This window comes from Pseudochaenichthys georgianus, chromosome 16, assembly GCF_902827115.2.
Source record: "Pseudochaenichthys georgianus chromosome 16, fPseGeo1.2, whole genome shotgun sequence".
Taxonomy (NCBI): Eukaryota; Metazoa; Chordata; class Actinopteri; order Perciformes; family Channichthyidae; genus Pseudochaenichthys; species Pseudochaenichthys georgianus.
The window spans coordinates 42891025-42908239 of NC_047518.2; the positions used below are offsets into that span (position 1 = coordinate 42891025).

A 17215-nucleotide genomic window follows, 5' to 3' on the forward strand; every position below is an offset into this window, starting at 1 on the left:
CCGGTTGTGTATTTTCAAATTCTAGCGCACTCGAGCCGGTTTCTCAAACGTACCTACCCCACCTCTAAGGTTGTAGAAACTTGTGATAGACATCCGTCAAAAAATGTTTACATTTCATTGACTGAAAACTAATATCAATTTTTTTATTACAAAATACTCATCGTGTCCCTCTCTATTTCTGGTCTGAACTCCAGCAAATCGTTTAGTCACAACTCGACTGCTCTCCATTCACACTCCTGCTACAAGATCACCTGCTTTCAAAGCTCATACAGAAGGCTTCCTTATCTACAAACGGCACAAAGCAGAAACCGAGTCGTGCAGCCGAGTCTTAAATCAAAGTTACATTAAAAACCACCTGGCAGAGAACTTTACCTTGCGTCTTTAACATGCTAACAAACCGTGTAAAACGAAGTTGAGCCAAGATAGACGTGGCTCAGAGCAGATTCTCACGCGTCGCGTCGTCAGCCAAATTAAAATGAAGCCAACCTGTTTTTCTTTCTGGAATGACCTTGTAAATGTTCCAATTCTGGCGAGATGTGTCAGTTTCAACTTCTTGTGCTGAAAACAAGTCTGCCGTGCCAAGTGTTCTCTTTTAAGAGCGTACACCACATCAGAGTGAGGTGGTGGGAGGCCCTGGGTGTGTGGTAGGTCTTTCCAGGGAAATAACCCCTGGCACAAAGATGGATGGTTACATTTCCTGCTGCAACAACAGCCGTTTGTTTGGGGGAAACTGGGCTGTTAGTACAAGCTGTGATAGCCACCATGGCTGAACAGGCAACCGAAATAACACCGCTAAGAGAAACGCAAACTTCACAAATTGAAAAAGCAGGGGAAAGGACGTTATGGTGCCGCCTACACCACTTGATTGAGAGCCAATCTCTGGGAAACGAGCAGAGAGAGAATCCACAGCAACAAGCACTTAGCAGTGGAGATGGAGATGGAGAAAGAGGTGGTGCTGCAGTGGAGTTGGCAATATGGGTAAACGTTAGCAATGATACCAATATATATATAATGACTTGTGAAAATGCATTTCGCCCACCGTGGGCCAGAGATGGAAATATGATACTAGAGAAAGGCACTACATCACACTGTCCAGGTCCAGTAAATCCAGCGTAACCAAACACACGCTGATTTACTACACTTCCAGCCACAGACCAGTGCAGCCTGCTTTGGTCATTTAATACATCTAAATCAAGGTGATGCGCATTAGGTGAGTATTTCCACCCCATTGACTATTCGGTGTTTCTGTGTTCACTTATCCATGAAAAGCAAGCGAGCGAAGACATAGTTCCTGCTGCTTCTACGACTCTCTTAAAACAAAGACATGGAGAACAACACATACCTATTATTATAGTTATTCCCAATTCTTGCAAAACAAAACTGAATACCAACAACAATCTCTATGAAAGTAGATATAACAAATAGATCGTAAAATCCCTTTTATGAAAACATACCGTAGGTTCTGTTCGACATCACTCGCAAATACATTATAGTGAAAAAGATTTGGATATGGAACGTACATTTTAACAATAATATTACACGCATTTAGCTTCTGCTTTTATCCAAAGACACTTACATCCAACCCGCAGACACAACTATAGTCATTTGGGCTACAGTATCGTGTAGGGCTGCTCAATTAATCGTATTTGAATCGCGATTACGGCTTGCAACTATTACGAAAACAACGTAATCGAAATAAAACGATTATTTTTTTTTTTTTTTTTTTTTTGGTTTTTCAGTTGAATTCTACTTAAAGTTCAGGATAATCAACTGTTCAAAACATACTGTTAAACATGTTTCTCTCCAATAAATGGATGTTTTCAAAGTCAATGAATAATCGCAACTACAATTATTGACCCAAATAATCGAGATTATGATTTTTGCCATCATCGAGCAGCCCTAGTATTGTGTCCAAGGACGTGGACACGTTGACTGCAGGGGCTAGGGATCGAACCACTGATGGGTAGACAACAATTTACCCCAAATGTTGTAATCACAGATTGAGAAATCCATTTTCAAACTGGACTAAAACGATGTTGGAGATTTATACCGCGAGTTAAGGCGTAGCCCATATGGCAAAACTCTTCAAGGTCACTCGTTTATTGTTTATCGCGGCGTATACAATTGCCTTCTCGATTGTTTTACAGCAGCATCTGGTTTGTCCTCCACCAGCAGGAAGGATGATTGGGATTGGGACGCCGGGGGGAGGGTTAGGTGTGAGGGGGGGGTGATTTGCTCCACTTTCAGCCTGGCTGGCTAATCAATGATGCGGAAGGTCTGAACTAATTATGAAGTGATTAAGAGATCATTTGGAGCAACACACCAATGCACTTTTGCCTTCCCCCAGTCCACCCAGCTCTGAGTCGAGCGATCAATATGTGGTACGGCCACAGGCTATTTACTGAGACACTTGTTTCCTTATTCCAGCTGCTTCCTCCTATTAAGCACAGGAGCAGGGAGAACCGAAGTGAATTTGGAGGAGTTATGTTTCTGCTCCATCCATGGTGGCGAGGTTGAGTGTGTCGTGATGTCTGTATTATCTTTTGAAGGTTAATATTATCCTTCGGAGTGCGAGGGCTTTTTGAAAATAAACAGGATTCTGGGGATTGTGGAAGACGACGAGTCTGAATGGGAGCTTTGGAAGATCTTTGCACTTAGTCATCAGCTAACAATCCTTAAAAGCAATGAAAATCCATGGCCATATGATGCCGCGTTTCTGTGCATGAAATATGACAAGGATTCCTTTCTTGGATGACTCATTTTTTCTTTCCCTTTCAAAAAGAGATCAGTTCTGTTATGGATGCTCCTTCCAAGCTGCCCCGTGGGTAGCACGCACAGCCTCCATGCTACACAAATCAAAGGGTGTGTGTGTGTGTGTGTGTGTGTGTGTGTGTGTGTGTGTGTGTGTGTGTGTGTGTGTGTGTGTGTGATAATACACACTGTCTGCTTCCTCTAAAAAAGGGCAACCAATACAGCGGTGAGGAGGACAAGAAGAATAATAAACAATAAACCCCCAAACAAAAACAAGGCGCATGACTTTGCATAGAAATGAAATGAAGGAGAATGAAAGTCTGAGGTTTTGATTCTTAACAAAGATCCCTTCTTCGCCACGAGCCCCTCGCTGGCCTGTACATATGAGGCAAAATGCTGACCGTGCACGCTACAGGTTACATTTCCCCTCTAATTGCTGGACTCCACCCCCGGAGCTTCACGAAGCCTAACCAGACAGTCATCCAGTGTTAGTGCTGCGCTGCTTGTGGCCGCGGCGGGTTGGCAGGCGGAGCCAAGTCCATGTTCGACAAGGGGTTAACGTTTCTGCAGCACAGCTCCACGAAACCACAGGAAGACAGCCAGTCTGGACGGTCGGAGCGAGGCCTGTCACTCGTCCAGATCGTGGTCTTTTCTCTTCTCCTCCCTCTCCTTCCCTCTGGCCTTTCACTGAACTCAAAGCCTTCCCTCCCAGAATTGACACGCTCGTCAGCTTGGCTATACTTTGTAACCACAGCGGGACCGCAGGAGGTAGAGCCACTGCACGTCTGTTTTCGGAATCAAGCGTAATTACAAGCCTGCCAAGAATCAAACCCGATAGCTGATGATTGGACTTGTAGGGGGGGGGGGGGGGGGGATGTCAGTGCTGAAAACATCTACTGTGTTCACCTTTACTTCCAGCCTGCTGCAACAATGAAATGAAAAAGGGGAAACCGATGTAACTAAATTGGCAGTTGGCAATTTGCAAGTCTGTGCCACCACCGGCAAATTAACTTTAAAAATCATGCAAGCCAAGATACGGAAGATATGTTCAAGCAAATTGATGGAAAACGTTTCTACCAAGCACAGTTTAGACTGAACATTGGAAGAGTGGCTGATATCTATTAAACAAAAAAAACTATAAAAACAAAGACACACCGACAGCCAGTCAGGACAGAGATGGAGGATGCTCTTCAGCAGAAGGCGCGCGTCCGCCTGCTCCTAAAGGTGCATTTGATACGCTCGACGCAACATGTTAATGTGATTTCTGGCCAAACGGGGCCAGACCTGGGGGCCAAGGCCCGGTGGTCTCAGCAGATAACCCGGACCGGCCTGTGCAGCGTCAGCCCGGGTTATTGATGGCCAGGAGCCTGCAGGGCTGACAGGTAATAATTCACTCCCCAGGGGTCCCACACCCTTCACTGGATACAGCCGGGAGAGTGCTGCGGGGGAGGGGGAGGGTGCAGGGACACAGCCTTGAAGCTCACATCCACTTTACCCTCCCTCTTCTTCCTTTCTACACTAACTTCTTTAAGAAAGGGGGATCTCATTGGCTGCCCAGTTGCCACGGGTAACTAGCCATTATCAAAATGAAATATGAGGTGCCACAGGCCGGTGCCTCTCTCAGGTGCAGGGCCAAACAAAGTCCCATATGTTGCGGATGAGGAGATTAGATTAACTGTTGCTTCCTGAAGCACGCCGCCACGCCGGCTATTCTTCAGACAGCAGCACTTGTACAATGCCGCCGTGCGTGCGTGTGTGGTCTGCGACACTTTAGACAAATCACTGTTGTCGTGGTGCCACAACAATAGCCCAAAAAATATCATCCTATACTCTCAAGTTCCGCTGAGCTTGAAATGGGAGTTTGGAATGAGCGCAGAGTGAAGCAATTCAGCAACTTCAATTTCGCCCGGGGGGTTTAATGTAACGTGTCTTTGTGTATGCCACTAACATTCACATTTCTCCCCTGACCAATCAAAACTGCAGACTACCCGTGTGTGTGAGAGTTATACGGAGCTATGTTCAGATATTGAGCACTTTATCACGACGATGAAAATGGAAATAGCCCGCTAAATATTCCCCAAGGGCCACGGTCCTCAGTCCCCGTTAGGAGCCTATTTCAACCATCATTACCTTGAGGACCATTAGGAAGACGCCATCTGCACAAACGCGGGGGCCCCTTCACCGGGGGCCTCTTGTCATTTCAAACTAAAAGCAAGTGGCGAAATGGAAATCGGAAATAAAATTACACACTGGGCTAAAAGCACCATTAACCATGCCAACTGTGCGGCGGACCCATCAGGCGCTGAAAACGAGAGCCTGGACGAAGACCAAGCCATTTCCAGAGGTGGCGAGGAAATGAATGCACCGCTCGTTCTTTGCGCGAGCACACGCTCAACTCTCCCGTCAGCAGAACGTGACTTCCCTAATGGTGTCGGGTTAAAAGAAAAGGAGAGAGCAGTTGATTGTCTGCGAGCGTGGGAGACTGCCACATTCGAGGCTTGAATATAGATTTGTTTGCACTATATATAGTATAAGTAGGAGGGCAGACAGACACAATTCACCAGGCTACACAGCATCTCACTTCTCCTGCAGGGAAGCAGCACCTTCCCTTGTCAGCAGGCCAGTAACATGTCAAATAAAATAACCTGAAACCTCATCTCAACGTCCTCTGAGCGCCACAGAGTGCTCCGTCACTGTACATGTGCGGTAGGAAACCACACGCCATCATCAGGCCTCCTCACCCTCCTGTGATAGCACTGCCGCTGAGACCAGGCAAAAGCAAAGACAATCACAAGACTCGTCCACTTAAACATCCGACTGCTTGGGCTAGATAGGGCATGATGTGTTCCCCTCCAACAGCCACAACAAGAGCTTTATTCTGAATGAGCAAAAGCTGCCTTTGCTGCTCAATCAATGCACCCCGTAAGCTGAATATACATTTTAAATGACTCAAACTTTTGCAAGGCTAGCATAGATCAGAGAAGAGCCCGGCTGCCTTTGAGCGAGGCAAGAAGGCACAACATCGAAGAAGTAGTAGTGTAGTGTGTCTGTGTGCATATGCGATGTATTTATTGTTGAAATGTTCTTTGCCTCGACTGAAAGTGAACACCCACTGAGGGCTAATGCACACCAGGCTGAGACAAATCACGGTCCCAGTTCTGTAGGATGGCTCAAGAGCAGCAGCATAAATAAAGCAGCAGCAGCCCCTGGGAGTCTGCGGAGACAAAAACACAGCTTTCTTCATCTCTCTCTGTGCGTCGTAGTCAATACTCAGTCCAATACTGCTGGGAGTCTGCGTGCAAAACCTGTTACAAGAATGAGCTCATCGAGTCTGGCTTTCAGACAAAATGCAGATGAAGCGAGATTGATTTAAGAGGTGAAATCCATGCAAAGTGGGAGGGTGCAGCTTCACTATAATCGAGCAGTGTTGTCTGTTCAAAGCTGATTCGTTAACGTTGTCTGCTAGTTAAAGGATTTGGTGCACAAACGGGTCTTGAGCAAACAAATGTGGTCTGTCTCCGGTGGGGAATAAACCTGAGTATCCAAATTCAATTAGTGTCTGTCTTCGGCTAAGACGCCACCGAGGGCTTATCGGGTCTAATACCTGATAATAAGTTGCAGCAACAGACAGAGAAAACCTGATTAGGAGTTGTGCAGAAATGGAAAACACCGAGGCGTTTACACAATGCATGTGCAAATCTGCTAAATGTATATGAAAACCCCGAACAAAGAGAGGAACACACACATTTCTAATAGCGTGCAGAAATCATTAAGTCAGATAATACTGGCTTGCAATCAGCCTTCAGTGTCGAGACGAAACACAGCCGAGGAACATGGGGAAAACAAGCCGCTTCTACGGAACCAAAATGCAACTTATGGCAGAGTTTAAGCGCATAAAACGTGACGGAAATGTTGTGTTTACGTGATTAAAATTAATGTAGACGTTTGGACACCATTAATAAGGTGAATTAATGTCTCCTCTGTGGGAAACTTGGAGCATCAGCCTCCTAATGTAAACGCAGCTGCAGCAGCATCGCTAAAGTCATCAACTAGCACTACTTCTTACCTTATTGTTTCCTTCGTACGTCCAGTAAAAAGAGAAAAATACCCCTCGTTGTCTCGCAGAGGAGATACTGAAGCGGTACAAATTCGTTTTGACGAGGCAGAGTTGCTAGTTTTTGCTAGTTGTCTTCATTAGTAATCCTAGAGCACCAGAGAAAGGCGCCCCTTCACTCCTGTGACAAGACTGGAGCCAGACTGAAGTCACAACACTTCGGGAGCCGGAGCTCAGGCCACGCCCCCTAAAGCTGCAGTCTGACAGACGTTCTAGCCAATCAGGAAGCGACGTTAGGACCACGTCACTTCCCATTGGTTAGTAATTCGAACTTTTTGTGTTAAGCCCCGCCCAGATGCAGCTCACTTTTCCCCCAGATGTTAAATGCCTCAACATCAGGGCCCCCAGCCAGCCAATCAGAGCGCAGAAAGAGGAGATTTAAGCACACACATAGTTTGACTTTATGGGAGGAGCAATTTAAAAGTATTTGAAATGACATTTGCGACATTATTCTCTTGTAAACAACACCATATTCGTACGTTTTAGCTGTCATTTGTTTTCTAAAGTTGTATCTGTTCAGTAGGCTAAATGAAAAAAATGGTTAATCTAAAAGTGATTTGCTAAAGTGACTAATGTATAATATTGATGTTGTGCTGCAATGTGGTGTAAGATCTGTATATTATTACTTAAACATATTAAATCCTGGTATTTGTTAGGCATGTCCGCTTGATAAATGACTGTAAAGGTTAATTGCTTATCCATTTTGTGTAGATTAATTTCCTGGCTATCAACTAATTGATTAATTGACTCGTGAATCATGTCAGCACTGTAGAATGATTTGTCCTCTCCTAATCGATCACTGTGACACTTCACAACAACACATACGGCAGAAAGAAATAATCTTTCATATAAATCATGTTGCTATTGGTAGTTATGCAAAGCGCTGAAAATGCAAACTGCTTGTACTCTGAATGTCCTAGATACACTTTGAAAAGCACGGACAACGTGTACCAACACGAGCTAATCAGCTGCGGAGGCTGACGTGCTGTTCTCTAATACGACACCTGTGCAGAGAAGGCAGCACTCAGGCATTTAGTCTGACTCCAGCACTCGATGATAATCTAATAGATGGCCGTGGACTCGCTGACTCATTCATCTCTGGCCTTCATCTACTGCATTTCCATTTCAGTCACTCTTTCTTGTCGAAGGTGTTATAAAGGGAGAAAAAAGGACAGCTCAAGGAGCTCTTGCAGTAATTGTCTGCATCGCTTATAATACATTTCAACCGTTAGCCTGTTTGCTAGTCGGCTTAATGAGATGGCGTCCTTTTTGGGTCACGCGTATCCATTGCGTCCTCAAGATGCAGAGAAATGGTGGTGAGTTTCTGTTCGGCTCGCACTCCTAGTAGATTTACTCTTTTCTGTTGGCAGTGCGATGCTGCCTGTTGTGGAGAGGCTCTTTAAAGGGGAGGGGAAGGACATGATTCCAAATTGATTTGTGTGGACTCCCTAAATCTTGGGTCACCTTCTGTCCGCCACCACACTCTGCCAGAAAGGGATGTTGGCAGTAAAGAGGCTTAATATATTGACAAGTTGTTCTTCTTTTGTTCTCCTCATAATTGTCCTCGGCGGTTGCATCGTAAACACCTTTAGAGCCCGGGGGTCCGCTGCTCCGGCATTGCACTGTAAATAAAGTACGGATTTACGGTGATAAAGCTATTGGGTTTTCAGGTAGTGGGATTATGAAACGATAACTCAATATTTTGTGAAAGTAATGACTTTTTATTTCTTGCCAATGGCTACATATGAAGAGTTATACCACTCTCATGTTAGCTTAGCTTTATGATTGGAAACTAGCCTGGATCTGTCCAAAGGTAACTCAATCTGCCAACCAGCACTTTTAAAACTCACTAATTGATATTTTTGCATCATTAAAACTAAGTGCAAAGTGTGCAAGTTGTGTGATGATAGATGTGTCAGTTTTGCAGGAAGTGATGCTACTGTAACTGGCTTTAAGAAGTCACAATCTATCTCAGGAGAGAAAGTGAATAGACATATTTCCCAAAATGTTAAACGGTTTAACATTGGGGGAAATATGTCTATTCACTTTCTTTTAACAATGAAGCCTTTCTCCTGCTTTGAGTATATACTTGTTATTATATGATCCTTTAATCAATTCAACCAGTAGTTATCATGCAATGAATGTTTGTACTCTTAACCTGACTTTATTTTCGGACTTTTACCATCAGCAAGGGCAGAGAACTCCATGCCTTTTCATCCATGTACAAAACCACTAAATTGGTTGTTGTTCATACACTGAACAAAAATATAAACGCAACACTTTTGTTTTTGCTCCCATTTTTCATGAGATGAACTCAAAGATCTAAAACACTTTCTATAGACACAAAATAACCATTTCTCTCAAATATTGTTCACAAATCTGAAAAAGTCTGTGATAGTGAGCACTTCTCCTTTGCCGAGATAATCCATCCCACCTCACAGGTGTGGCATATCAAGATGCTGATTAGACAGCATGATTATTGCACACGTGTGCCTTAGGCTGGCCACAATAGAAGGCCACTCTGAAACGTGCATGTTTGCTTTATTGGGGGGGTCTGGGGGGGGTCCGAAAACCAGTCAGTATCTGGTGTGAGGGTTAGGGTTAGGGTTATGGTTAGGGTTAGGGTTAGGGTTAGGGTTAGGGTTAGGGTTAGGGTTAGGGTTAGGTTTAGGGGTAGGGGTAGAGTTAGGGTAATGTTGTGAATCGAGTGGCCTGTGTTCGTCGTCCATTACATACGCCTGCCCATACCATAACTGCACCACCACCACGGGCCACTCGATTCACAACATTACCCTAACCCTACCCCTACCCCTACCCCTACCCCTACCCCTACCCCTACCCCTCACACCAGATACTGCCTGGTTTTCGGACCCCCCCAGACCCCCTCAATAAAGCAAAACTGCACGTTTCAGAGTGGCCTTCTATTGTGGCCAGCCTAAGGCACACCTGTGCAATAACCATGCTGTCTAGTCAGCATCTTGATATGCCACACCTGTGAGGTGGGATGGATTATCTCGGCAAAGGAGAAGTGCTCACTATCACAGATTTTTTTCAGATTTGTGAACAATATTTGAGAGAAATTGTTATTTTGTGTTTATAGAAAGTGTTTTAGATCTTTGAGTTCATCTCATGAAAAATGGGAGCAAAAAAAAAAGTGTTGTGTTTATATTTTTGTTCAGTGTATAATAATTTGTTAGAAAAGCGTAGCAATGATGTTGGCTGTCATCAGGTTTGAAGCTGCTGTTCACTTGTTTGAATTGGAACAAGGAATTTGCAACTAATCCAAGAAAACATTTGCCAAGGCACATTCAACACTACGAGATAATAGCCTCTCTTTGGTGAAGTGGGCAATCTCCTGGCAAAGCTACATTTGATTTAATATCTTAACTAGATTTGTTATTATGCTGTACTCGTTATTCTGTTGAATCCATTACTGTTTGTTGTGTCTTAAAGGAATACTTCACAATAATACAAATATTGAAATGGTTGCCTCTGAATATGGAGGCAACCTTCTGTTAACCGCATCCATGTATTAGATTTGCTAAGCATACTTCAGATCAGAAAATTATCTTATGGGTCATTTTGCAATGTCTATTTTTTGCTCAACTATATTCATGTTGTGCAGGAATAGGAAACAGTCTACTGGACTAGAGCGTATGTGAATGTCAATAGAGCGGATGACTTCCTTTAAATACAGAATGATGTCGAGAAATGGCACAAACATCAATTGTATGCACTTAGTAGTTCATTATTATCTTTACCTATTCAAAAATGATCATGGTCAAGGTTACCAGTAACGGAGCGTCCACACTACAGCTTCAAAAATAGCTTGGAGCTGGGCGTGTCTGGAGCTTGGGGATTTTATTCAAGCAACACGGCCAACAACCAATCACATGAATCTCCCGCCCCCGACATACAAAGCAAAAACCCCCGGGGATTTTATGGGAGCAATATATATATATATAAACTCCCCAAACAGGCGAAAACCTACCAGTTTCCCCCACTGTCTCTGCCACCTCCCTCCATGCCTGGTTCCTCCGGTTTGTATCCCGGTAGGTGAAGAGGGTCTGGTCATACAAAACCGGGTGATTGCTACGGCGATAGTTAGTTTCTCCTCCGACTTTTTTTTAAATATAGAAATGAACGGCGGGATATCTCTCCCAGCTTAGACGCGGTTTGATTGGCTACGGCTTCAGCTGTCAGATTTTGGGAAACGGGATTTGATTGGCTGGCGGTGGCTACTCCGGAGACGCCTGAGACGGACCGCTCTGCTACCCACGATTCAGTTCGGCGAAAAAGCGAGGCTACGTGACGTCACCCCATTGAAAGTGAATGGGCAGATTGGAGCTTTCGACGCTGTAGTGTAGACGGGCCGTAATGATACATTTGCCGCTTGCTGATGATGCAATGCCTGGAAGAAACACTACTTTAGTATCTTTTAGCTTGTATCAACTCCCTGGCTGGAGTGCAAATACCAAACATGTTAGCAAATTCAAGATGTTCTTTTGACCGTGAGAAGCGTCTCATGAAGTGACCCTGCAGCCCAGAGGTCGAGTCAGGACAGTCATGCTGCAACACATCAACAAAAGCCTGAGGAGCGTGTGAGCACAATGGCTGGATTCAAACTGTTTTTGGAGTCCGCTGGAACAACTCGGAGTCTTGCCTCACCTTAGAGCCAATTATGAGAAACACACAGACGCTATATACTTTGTGTTGGGTCCCAGGGGCCTCTTTGAGGAAGCACAAGCCCTGAAAGCTGAAGAACAGAAAGGGAGAAGAGTGGGCTATGAATCCAGCATAATAATGTCAATGCACTTCAAGGCTTCAGTGTCTCTTCCTCTCACAGGACTGCAAAGTAAAGCAGAAATAGCTTCCTGTATTTACCAGGAAGCTGGGCATATCCTCGTCTGTTTGTTGTCGTTAATATATGCACACGTATTAGTCATGTTCCATTGGGAATATACAATATGAGGCAGCTTGGATTGATGGTGTGCACATGGCTGAAATAATGTGCTCTTTTGTCTCCACTCTGGATCTTTGAAATGCGTGAATGGTGTGCATGATATGTTGTATGGCGATGCCTCCTGTTTGTCACATGAGCTGAATAGAGGGATATTGTTATTCTATCACGGTAGAATGTTTTATTTATTATTTCATTGCAAATAAACAGGAACTGACTGTCCAAATTGTGTAATTTTGCTGGTTGGTTGGTTAAATCTGATTTAACATTCCAGTTGTTATATACAGTATTGTTTTAAAAAAAGATTGAGGAACAACAGCAGAAAACACAACACCGAAAAAATCCGATTTACAACTAAATAATACAAACGGTAAACTAAACACAAATATTACAGAAGTCAGAAAACACGTAAACGAAGACATAGGTATTTGTGTCTATCGTCTCTCCTGGGACATGTCTCCATGCTTTAATGTTCAGAAAGCTCTTTATTTTTCTCATACTGCCTGTGCTGCAGCACTGCTGTTGTGATTGGTCAACAGCTTAGAGATGTCCCGCCCCTTAGCCTATCAGGTACAATTTGTTTGAGCGCTAGTAAATATAAAGCGTGAGTGTTACATAGTGATGTCGCCACACTAGATAGGTAGGTAGGTAGGTAGGTAGGTAGGTAGGTAGGTAGGTAGGTAGGTAGGTAGGTAGGTAGGTAGGTAGGTAGGTAGGTAGGTAGGTAGGTAGGTAGGTAGGTAGGTAGGTAGGTAGGTAGGTAGGTAGGTAGGTAGGTAGGTAGGTAGATAGATAGATAGATAGATAGATAGATAGATAGATAGATAGATAGACAGACAGGTAGACAGGTAGGTAGGTAGGCCATCACAGGCTGCAGTGTATGTAGCAGAGATTAAGAAGGAGTAATGTCAAGGTTACATTCCCACTTGGAGAGAAAGTAAAACATACCTAAGGCTCCTGATCTGTGTTAATGTATTCCTCATTCAGAGCGCAGTATGAATAACGGTGACTTCATAAGACTCACTGCCATAAGGAGGGAAAGCAAACATGTCTAGCCATTTGGCTATATTAGTTATGCGCCGTGTGTATCTGCTGTCTGTGTGATCCTTATCCAATGCTCAGATTCATAATCCCCAGTAGGTTTTTTGTTTAACTAAACAAGATTAGGCAGAGATTTGGTTGTTTGTTTATCATCTAAATGAATGTCGAAAGGTCAGCTTCAGGATAAATGGAAGCAGAACAAAATGAATTCTCGCCTGTTTTCATCAATGCCAAAACTCTGAGCCTCGGACCAAAATGTACCAAAATGTCCACTTGATGCACATGATACCCTCACAGTGTATGTGCCCGCTGAAGCATGCCAACGGTTGTAAATTAAGCCGTCAAACAGAAGCATATGGTCGGAGGAGATGGTCGTTAAGCTCCTTCTGTTGCAACAATACTACCACTGCTCCTACTAGAAATAACATGATAGTCTTAGTAATAGTCTGAAAGCCCATTTATCCCTGGAGCATCTGTGCTGCAATGCTAATAATGTTTTATGTCCAATATCTGGAGGTTATGACTCAGTTATCTTGTCATCTGGAGACATCAAGCTGCTTCCTCATCATCATTACTTTATTATCTGCAGATAACAAATGGTGCTGGTGTTTATTTCCCAAAGCCCGAGATCTCAAGATAGCAATTTAATTACGATGGTATTTGGAGTTATCTAATATCATGTTCTTGTGTTCATAACCTGAAATGTCTGAGTCATTGTGGAGGGATTCCTCTCAGAGAAAAGACATCCCGGAGGAAGACGGCTCAAACATAACATTGTATGATTATGTAAGAAGAAGCCTTTATAAAATATTATCACAACCTCTGGTTATCTTTAGATATTGATATCACTCCATCTTGATCTTGACATGATGGCTTAACGCATGGACGCGGGAAGGGGGGGGGCTGAGGGGGCTGCAGCACCCCTATCTGCGAGGCTCCACTACACCGCCCGCACCCCCAACTCTGACTGACTTCCCGCGTCAACGTTCTGAGATAACAAAATAATTACATCGTTTTTTAACCTGGATTTGTGAGAATCGACCTTAAAAAACACAATCAATTCTATAGTTCTCTCACAAAAGGCTATTTGTAGTACTAAAAAAGACTGGTTACTATGATCTCACTTTAGTTTATATAATCTTATGCTATTGAATGCAATGATTGGTATATTATAAAATGTCCCACATTTTGTTTTCAGAGCTAAAAATAATCGCAAGACTGAGTATTTTTAAACACGAGTATCTGTACTTCTACTTGAGTAAAGGATGTGTGTACTTTTGCCATCTCTGCATATTTACAGTTTACTACGCTCACCAGCTAAACCTATCACTCCGCCTCTATTCCCACAAGCCGATCACAGCGCATTGCTAAACCTTTAAATCTGCTCTCTCCCCTCCTGACAGCTGTCACTCCACGCAGCCCTCCTCCCCCCCTCAACCCCCCGAAAGCAGGGTCAAGGTTAAACCCCTCCTCCTCCTCCTCCCCAAATCCAGGGTCACACTTAAACCACTACTCTTTTTTTTTTTAAACTTTATTTTCAATTTGCTTAAACAACACATACAGTGTCAAAGACAACAAAACAGGTATACAGAATAAGACAAGATAAGTAAGAGTAAAGTACAAGTATGTCAACATTGACCCCAAGCCTGTTTTTCAGGTCTCAGGCTCGAAAATGACATTCCCAGAACAAATGACCATATCTTCTAAAAGGGGAACATTAATAATCTTTTCTCTCAAAGTAATAAACCTTTGAGTTGGATGTAGAAAAGTCAGAATCAATATAGATGTTTTTTATTTTAAAGAAATTCAGATTGAACATAGTAAAAAAGTGTAAATTATAGTGTCCGTCCAAAAGTTCTTTTTTACTTATAGTGAAAACCACCCTTGGATGATGGGTCAGTAGACTAAAAGCTTTAGGAATCCAAAGTACAACATATAATAAGTACCCTGTATCAAGATTGATGCAAAACAAGTGACATTTGACCTTTTTAGAGAGATTTAGCAAAATAAAACACTTCTGGGGTCATTTGGGTGGATTTTCCATATCTCTGGCCCCCCTTGCTCGATTTTAATGATTGACATCTCTTTCTAACCGTCAGAGCCAATGGAATCGAGGGAAATTTCCCCATACACACACAGGTTACCAAATAAGGAGTGATAGTGACACGTAGAAAAACCGGAAGCTGCACTAGCCTCTGGTGGCTACCATTAGCAGCACATTTTCTTCTCCGATTTTTGCATTAAAATGGAATTATGGATTATCAATACTTTTTTAAAAGTGACAGACACATTGCTATAACCTATGGATTAACCTTCAGCCACGTTTATTCTCGTTTTAATGCCATTGAACACGACTTTCGATCAGAATAACAGCTAAGGTGAGCATATCTGTCAGGGATGAGCGAAGCAGGCAGGACTCAAACGCAGATTTCACAGACAAAACACCTTTATTCCAAGGCTAAATGAAACAAAACAGAACTCTTCCCCGTGAACAACATCAAGACACACGAGGAACCGACAAAGACAGACAGAAAAACCAGAACTTAAATACACACAAGACTAATCAAGGAAGCAAGAGACAGCTGAGGAGGGAGGAGAAAGCACAGGGGCACAAGGTGAACACGATCGGGTAATCAGACGGGAGGGAACACAGACAGAAAGCGACAGGCAAGACAGGGGGTGAACACTTTTCAAAATAAAACAGGAAACCAAAGACAGAAAAAGACAAACAAAACAAAACAGACAGATCGTGACAATATCTCCTTGTTTTGCAATCTAAAGCTACTCGTGTGTTGTCTGTATTTGCTTCCCCTGTCACAAGTTCAGATCGCTCAGTGATGATCCTTATACTTCTAGAATCTGTGGACTCTCAGGATGTTATCTAAGCTTGTTTGCGCAGATCCAATAAGTGTATCGATCGGTATAGCTAGAGTTCTTTGCTAACGACCTTAGTATGTGTTTGCCCGTGGCTAATTCAGAGGCTCAGCGTTAGCTTTGAGGTTAAAGCTCAGATCAGTGGAACAAAACTTGAAGTGGTTGCCTGTTACAAATACCTTGGTATCTGGCTTGATGATTGTCTCTCTTTTAAACTTCATGTCAATAACCTGCTAAAAAAACTGAGGGTTAGGCTAGGGTTCTTTTTCAGAAACAAGTCCTGTTTCTCGCTTGAGGCCAGGAAAAGGCTCTGTGACCTTTGACCTGTGCTGGACTATGGGGATCTGGTATATATGAATGCACCTGCCCATTGCCTGGTCAAGTTAGATGCTGCGTATCACAGTGCACTGAGATTTGTGACAAACTGTAAAGCATTAACCCATCACTGTACCCTGTATGCAAGGGCTGGTTTGCTTTCACTAACTGTACGGAGGCTCAGTCACTGGGACATTTTTATATACAAAGCCATGCTAGGGAAACTTCCATCTTATATCTGCTCCCTGATCTCACGGAGAATTGTAAGTGGCTACTGCCTGAGATCGAATGCTGTGGTTTTATTAAATGTGCCAACTGCTAGGACTGTCTTAGGGAAGCAGCTTTTAGATGCAGCTCCTCTGTCTTGGAATAGTCTGCAAATTAAATGGAAACTGAACAATCTGGTGCCACTAAATGTTTTTAAAGCTCGGTTGGATGCTACTCAATCAGAAGCTATTGGTACCTGTTCATGTGGATAATTTTGTAAATGATGCTGGATGATGTCCTTTTGTTGTTCTATTGATGCTTTTATGTTTCATGTGGAACTACTTGAGCAGGTCTCCCTTGGAAAAGAGATCAATGATCTCAATGGGATTTATCTGTATAAATAAAGGTTTGAAATTAAATGAAATCAGTTAGCTGAGTTTCTTCCTGTTACATAGATATGAAACATTCATAGTTTATTCAATCTTAAGAAGCCTTCAGACGCTTTTGCTTGCAGATGTTGTGATTTCGGCCCCTTCGGCGGGTCCGTGGGGTTCCCACACTTTACAATTATTATTATTCCAAAGCAACTAAAACATAAATTCACCATGAATTATAACTGAACTGCGTCTGTGCAACTGATTATTTTATGGCTGGCTTAATGATGGTAATAAAAGGGTGATCATGTTTGTTGTCAATCATACTGAATTGTTAATTGCATGACGTGATGAGCTGTTTTATATATGTCTGAGTGTGTGTGTGCAGACCCCATGAATGAAGAACAAAGAACACATGTGAGTGAACACATCTCAAAGACATCTCAAACACCTCATGACATTCAGCCAGGAACAACTCTGAAGCACATTGTCAGTGTTTTCTTTTGTCCTTAATATTTCTGGCGCATCAAATACACTGGATAGATTTATGCTGCTTCTGAAATATGAGAGTTAAATGAA

General features: G+C 43.1%; 1 protein-coding gene across 1 annotated transcript in view; it reads right to left on the minus strand.

Moving 5' to 3' along the window:
* sema6cb (semaphorin 6Cb) overlaps positions 1-6988 on the minus strand; it is a 206640-nt gene extending 199652 nt beyond the window's left edge. Inside the window, 1 exon segment of the mRNA XM_034102346.2 lies at positions 6818-6988. The gene's annotated coding sequence lies outside the window, so the exon portion shown is untranslated.
* Between the last annotated feature and the right edge of the window lie 10227 nt (positions 6989-17215).